The sequence below is a fragment of the Amblyomma maculatum genome, unplaced genomic scaffold (assembly GCF_055883805.1).
Source record: "Amblyomma maculatum isolate TAMU_Amacu unplaced genomic scaffold, ASM5588380v1 scaffold_34, whole genome shotgun sequence".
NCBI classification, from domain to species: Eukaryota; Metazoa; Arthropoda; class Arachnida; order Ixodida; family Ixodidae; genus Amblyomma; species Amblyomma maculatum.
The window spans coordinates 311001-318439 of NW_028146759.1; positions in this window are offsets into that span (position 1 = coordinate 311001).

Genomic DNA, 7439 nt, shown 5'->3' on the forward strand with positions numbered 1-7439 from the left:
GGTCAAGTGGTTCTATGTGGCTAATGGACGGCCGTGGCAAGCTCAGAGATCGGCCACGTTGACTGGTCCGGTTTCTCGACCACCCTGCACATGGCAAATAAAGTAAGAAAGCTGAGACACGCGATTTGTTATCGTGTAAGGGCCAGTCCATCGTGGAGCGAGAGAAGCAGCAAACCCTTTTGCTGCATCATTTAGTGGGTGCGTGCGGCGAAGGTCTTTGTCGCCGACTGTGAACTCCAAAGGTCGCCTTCACTTGTTGTACTGGTTACAGCGTACCAGGCGGGCAAGGTCCAAGTTTTCCCTTGTCTCCTTCAGAGTCTCGGCCAATCGGCTGGAAAGATAAAGCGCGAATTTAGAATGGCTAACACCCGGTATGTCAGAGCCATTCAGAGCATGCTCGATAGGAAAACCTAAGCTCGCGACAAAGGAGAATGGCCGCTGGCGTAAAACCTGTTGACCGGTTTCCCGTATTTCTTGTGGTGAAGGCCATTTCCTGGAATGGAGCGTCCCAGCCCTTGTGCCGCTCCGCGAGTGCCACCATCATAGTCTTGAGATTTTGATTCAGTTGCTTTCTAATGTTTGCTCGAGGGTGGTAGGGCGTAGTCTTTTTGTGCTGCACGCCAAGAACTCTGCAGGTGTCACTGAATATCCTACCGGTGAAATACGTGGCATTATCAGTGATAAGCTGACCTGGGAAACCAAAGTGAGTGAATGTTTCTAGTCTTCAGTTCAGGCGTTCAGTCATGTCCGACTCTTCGTGACCCTATGGACCATGTCACGCCACGCTTTCCGGTCTGCACTATCTTCTTAACATTCTTTAGCTTCATCTGCAATGCCTCGAGAATGCCATCTAACCATCGCGTTCGCTGCCTACCCCTTCTCCGGCGACCCTCAACCTTTCCCAACATCAAATCTTTCTCCAGCGACTCCTCTCTTCTCATCAGATGACCAAAGTAGCTGAGCTTTAACTTTAGAATTTGACCCTCCAATGAGCAGTTAGGGTTTATGGTCGACAATATCGACTGATTTGATCTTCTGGCAGTCCAAGGAATTCTTAAGAGCCTTCGCCAGCACCACAATTCAAACGCGTCAATTCTTCGGCGGTCAGCCTTTTTCACAGTCCAACTCTCGCATCCGTACATCACAACTGGAAAGACCATAGCACGGGTTATACGGATCTTGGTTGGCAGACTAATGTCTCTGCTCTTTACTAGGCGGTCAAGGCTAACCATTGCTCTCTTTCCCAGAAGCAGGCGTCTCCTAATTTCATGGCTGCAGTCTCCTTCCGAGGTAATCTTGGCGCCCAAGAACAGAAAATCTGTCACAGCTTCCACTTCTTGTCCATTGATACTCCAGGACTTGATAGGGCAAGACGCCATGATCTTCGTCTTTTTAATGTTCAGTTTAAGCCCAAACTTCTCACTCTCTTCTTGTACGCGCATCGGAAGTCTCTTGAGTTCCACTTCACTTTCTGCCATTAAAGTGGTATCATCCGCATATCTAAGGTTGTTGATACGTTTTCCAGCAATCTTCACTCCAGCTGAAGACTCGTCCAGACCGGCCTTCCTCATGATGCACTCTGCATATAGGTTAAATAGGCAGGGCGACAGTATGCAGCCTTGCCTCACCGCTTTCTCAATCGGAAACCAATCAGTAAGACCATGCCCAGTTCTGACTGTGGCCTCTTGCCCTTCATAAAGGTTCCTGAGGAGACAGATGAGGTGAATTGGAACTCCCATCTCTTGGAGAGCTTGCCACAATCTGCTGTGATCTACGCAGTCAAACGCTTTCGCATAATCAATAAAGCAGAAGTAAATGGGTTTCTGGAACTCTCTTGCTTTTTCCATGATCCAGCGAAGGTTGGCAATTTGGTCTCTAGTTCCTCTGCCCTTGCGAAACCCAGCTTGCACGTCCGGAAGCTCCCGATCCACATACTGCTGCAGCCTACCTTGCAGGATTTTTAACATCACCTTGCTAGCATGCGAAATAAGCGCGATCGTGCGGTAGTTGGAACAATCTTTGGCACTGCCTTTCTTTGGAATGGGGATGTAAACTGACCTACTCCAATGCTGTGGCCACTGCAGGGTTGTCCAAATCTTTTGACATAATGTATGCAGTGTGTTAACAGCGTCGTGGGTGAGGTTTTGAAGCAGCTCAGCTGGAATACCATCAATTCCGCTAGCTTTGTTCTTAGCAAGGCTGGCTAAGGCCCATTCAACTTCACTCTTCAGGATGCCCGGCTCGAGATCAGTAATCACAACCGTCCTATGTTGGGGTTGCACATCCGGGTCCTTCTTGTACAGTTCTTCTGTGTATTCCTGCCACCTCTTCTTTATCTCTGAGGCTTCAGTGAGGTCCTTGCCTCGTTTGTCCTTTATCACGCCCAGCTTAGCACAGAAGCTTCCTTTGATATCTTTGATTGTCTTATACAGAGCTCTTGTGTTCCTTAATTGGCTGTTGTCCTCAACTGCTTGACACTGTATGTTCAGGAAGGCATTCTTATCTCTCCTTGCTATTTTCTGAAAATCCGCATTGAGAACCTTGTATCTTTCTCTTTCTCCCATACCTTTTGCCATCCTCCTTTCCTCAGCTATTTGCAAAGCCTCTTCAGATAACCAGTTTGCTTTTTTGCATTTCTTTTGCTTTGGAACTACCTTAGTAGCAACTTCTTGTATTATATCACGAACATCAGTCCACATCTCTTCGGGCTCTTTGTCTTCTAGATCTAATTCTTGAAATCGATTCCTCACTTCCACAGCATATTCTAATGAAATCTGATCCAGATCATACCTGAAAGGCCTTCTAGTTTTCTGCGTTTTCCTCAATCGAAGCTTAATTTTGGCAACAAGAAGCTGATGATCGGTGCCACAATCGGCCCCAGGCCTTGTTTTTACGGCTTCCAAAATTATCTGCATCCCAAATTATCTTCGAGTCTAGCCTACTCAGGGGATACAATTCTACCCAATTCGAGAAATGATCAGTGATTACTAACAAGTAGCGATTCCCTTTCTCTAATCTGGGATAGGGACGCATTATGTCACAGGCTACGATTTACCATGGGTATCGGCTTCTTACAGGTTGCACGAGGCCCAGTGGTTTCCCTCCCCTCGGCTTCGCGCTCTGGCAGGTATGACAAGTATGCTAGGACATCCCATCTCATGCGGGGCCATGTTGCGACGCGACACAATTTGTCATATGTTTTGCTTGCCATCGCTGTGGCCTGCGAGGCGTGCATCGTGGAAGTACTTTAGAAAATACTTACGTAGGCCCTTAGGAACGACCACACGAAATGCGGACTCACCTCTCTCGGTGTCCGCAGCAGGTATATACCGGAGGATCAAGCCATCTTCTGCTTCCACTGTAGCTGTGGTAGCTTCTGTTAGGCGCCCGGCTCCCTGCAGGGTTGGCGCTGTTCAGGCTTTGGCGTATCTGGTTGCACTGGTCGTCTGAAAACTGTGCGTCGAGGAGATGTTTCAGGGACACCAGTGTGCCCCAGGTGTCTGCAGGAGCTGTCACAGCATGGACAGCGGGTGCTCGCTCGTTCTCACCAGGAAGTGGAGCTCGGGACAGGACATCGGCCACTTCGTTGAAAGTGCCTCTTCTGTATTCTACACTGTAATTATACTCCGAGCATCCGAGCAATTCTGACGAAGACAGAGTTGGCCACTTCTTAAAGGGCATCGCGGTGGACGTATGTAACTTTTTAATTACAAAGGAAAACTTAGATTCTCCGACGACCGTGATCAAGCACTGTTGTACGTTCGAAACTTTAAAGCTGCGTTGCATAACCCCGAAATTCGGCCGTCCGCCTAACGTGACAACTGTTGCAAGCCTGGATTCTCACGACCATTCGCATCAGCCTCCGCATTGAGCCGACATGATTCGGCAAATTGTCCGTGATGAGCTCTCCCGCCATCAAGATGTGGACCGCAGTGCAATCGCCTGTGATAGCTGCTCCCTGCAGGCAGCTCCCATCCAGCGCTCTTCTTGGTGTTCTACCGCTCCTCCTCCAGTCCGTGACCACGGTAACGACTCATATAGCCCTGCTCCCCTAGCTCGTTCTAACTATAGGGCGCCATTTCCTCTGCAACAACCCCAGCGGCTGGACTTTGCTGATCGCTGCGATCCTGTTACCGAGGGGTTTTACTTGGACCGTGCTCGTGAACCACCCGTCTGTTACCGCTGTGGTATGCTTGGCCACATATCCAGATTCTGCCGCCGCCGGAACCCGCCATCACGCCACCAGCGCCAATGGACAAATCGCCGTTCTACTGTGAGTCCAGAAGTCCGTGACCTGACCTATCCCCCTCCTTCGGGCTCCTACCGCTACGTACCACCACGCAACGACTCACCAGATTCTGATCGCAGCCTGACTCCTCCTGCCCGCCGCTCCCGACAATCGCCTTCGCCCCGCCGTTCTTCTCCGCCACCGGTAAACTAGCGTGTGCGGCCGATGGAGGTGCGGTCGCCAGGTCATCTATATTGTCAATCCCTCTACCGGTCATTATGCTGAGGAAACGCTTGGAAGTGTTAATGGATGGTGCGTATAAGCGTTAACGGCCGAGAGGAATGTGAAAATGGAATATGGGACTGCAAAAGTAGGGCTACAGCGGGAAGAAACACACATACGCTCGTACGTTTGCGTTTAGTAGCGTTAAAAATTATTAACGATTTCTTACGCACGATAGATGCACTATTAAGATCATCTTGAAGTTTCACGGAATCACTGGGGCTAGTTATTTTGTGGTACATGTAACTATTGCTCGCGAATACCCGAATTTTAAAATAAGAGATAGGAATTAAGGTCATTGATGTAAGGAAGAAAAAGGAAGGGACCCATAACTGCCCCTATGGTACACCGGATTTTACAGATCAGGGTTTAGACGTAAATTGATTAGCAGTTACGTACTGGTTAATGTTAACGACAGCATTCTTAATCCATGCAATGACCATTGGGTCAGCACTAAAGAAAGAAAAGCTTGAAAATTAGTAAATCATGAGAAACAGAGTCGAAAGCTGGCAAGAAGTGCAGAAAAATAGAGTCGGTATCAAGTTGCAGATCACCAATAATAAACAATTCATTAGTAAACAACTGGAAAATTTTTTTCTAAAGCCATATACCCCGTAACGTATTTAGCCCCACTTTAACTATGCTGTACGCATGAGCCTGCTTGATGTAGAGACAGTATGCCACACTTGGAACTTAAATTCGGTTCTTATGCCACCCTTCTAACACAAAGAAGCTATTCGGAGTAGAGGATAATTCCCGCTGCTTCTCCAGAGGGTTGCGGAATAAACAGAATTGTTTCAGAGAATAGTAAAATGTGCCGTAGCTAAACGCGAATAGGTTTCTTTGCAACAGTTTCTAGAGTTAAAGGGTGGCCTTAATACATACCAAGGTATCCATAATGATTGCAAATTAGGCAAATCAACATTTGCAAAAGGGTGTAAGCAACTCGCGAAAAGCGAGGAGGTTATGTGGCGTAAGCCACAAACTAGAGTCTTCCCGAACCCCAGCTTTAGAGCATGTGGCACCCAGCAATTTCTAGCCCGAGGTGCAAACATTGCGACGGCATAGAGGACATGATGCACATGATATGGAAGTGTCCTAAACTTGGAAAACCTGACAGAATAGATGCGACCTGGGATGAACTACTACTCAAACAGGGCGAAAAAGAACAACGTGAACTCAACGGTCTCGCTCTGGCCGCTGCTCAGATCCAAGAGACCGGGTCGACAGCTGAGGTGAGGACATGGCTGGGACAGAGCTGAGCCTCGGATCCTCGCGAACCTTTTGACCGGTGCAAAAGTAAACGTGATTTCTCTCTCTCTCTCTCTAAAGCATTGATTATTTCAATGTATGATATCGATAGAAGTTGTCATTTAGAGCAGCAGAAAAGACACAAAGTGCCTTTCTTGAGCGCTACCAGCGGTACAATAATTACTCTTATTGTACAAGTATTCAATCCATTTTTACATATAATTCACGCGTAGTTCTCGCGGCCAAATGAGATGAGATTCAGTGGCAGCCATGTACTTGTGGCATGCCCTCTGGCTGCAACCGAGAAAAATAAGAGGGCTGGCATGGTGGCATCTTATATTCATGAGCTTCAAACCAGGAAGCCATGCCCAGACTTAAAGTGCAGGTTAAAGGGCCATGACAGTGGAGGTGAAGGCGCCCGCCGCACACGTACACAATAGCATGGTATCGCGGTGTCAATCCGCGCTTACTGTCACATGAAGGCGCAGAGAGACTGCAGATTCCTGTGTGTATAAAACAAGAGAAAGCGTAAACATTCATTGGCAATCAAGAATTAAGCGTTCAAGAAATTCAAGTAACGTACCCCTACATGTCCAAGTTATCGTAATATGAAATTATGACAAGAAATTGGCTCTGCCAGAGTTAAAAAAAAATAATGAATAGTCTACTCTATCTTTGGTTTCTACTTAAAGACAAAAATGGTTTGGACCTCCAAATTTTATCCATTAGCGATTAGTTTTACGTTCGAGGTTCACGTGACGTTGAGGCACATTTATCGCTTCGAGAAAGAATGTTTGCTCGCGTACAGTACATGTTTTAAAAAGCTTCGTACAAACCTGGCGCATTTGAAGTAGCATGAAAATGAAGAATGCTTACAAAAAGCTCTCCTTTTTTCTCTGACTATGTTATGGTGACTCCGGGACCTTCCAAATGCGCTACATTTGCAAAAACCTCTTTCAGAATTCTTGCAGTCGGTGTTTTCGGTGGCGTCTTTGCAGGTTACGCAGCAGAGGGGAGGAATTTCCGCTACTGAGCGTATTGTCGCCCTTGTGTTTTACCCCTTTAACCATAATTGCTGAGATGTGTACTTGAGATTATACGTTCCGCAGTTCCTGGAGATACCAGATGAGAATTCTCCAGAAATAAACAGGTCTTAAACCGCTCTTATAACTAGATTTTACCAGCTAGTCAGATATAAGTGGTACAGTGATGCTGTCATCTATTTAGTCTTCGCAAGCTTTGCACTGGGAGCTTCAACTTATAAGGGGAATCTGAAGCCGCTGAACAGACACAGTTAGTGCCCTATAAATGTATTGTTGGGGTGGCGAAGCGCTGTGACAACGAAGCGAACTAGATGCAACTGAAATACACAGAGCAGCAAAACGCATAGAGCATTTCTCTCACAGTCAGGTTTGTAAAGACAATGGTCCTCAGCAATCTGATGTCAGCTTGCACAGGCGCACACGCTTACGCTTATCGTCGATCAGTTCTACGTGTTGATACGTTCAGCCGTGAAATACCAGTGAAAATTATATTCGCTTGATAGCTCGTTCCTAGCACAACCGAGAGTTTTGCATTGATATGCTGCCTGCATAATTCTCGCTGTCTGATGCTGTTCATGCGATTACAAATCGCACGAACAATGTCAGTCGCACGGAGCGCGTGACATAAATTGAGC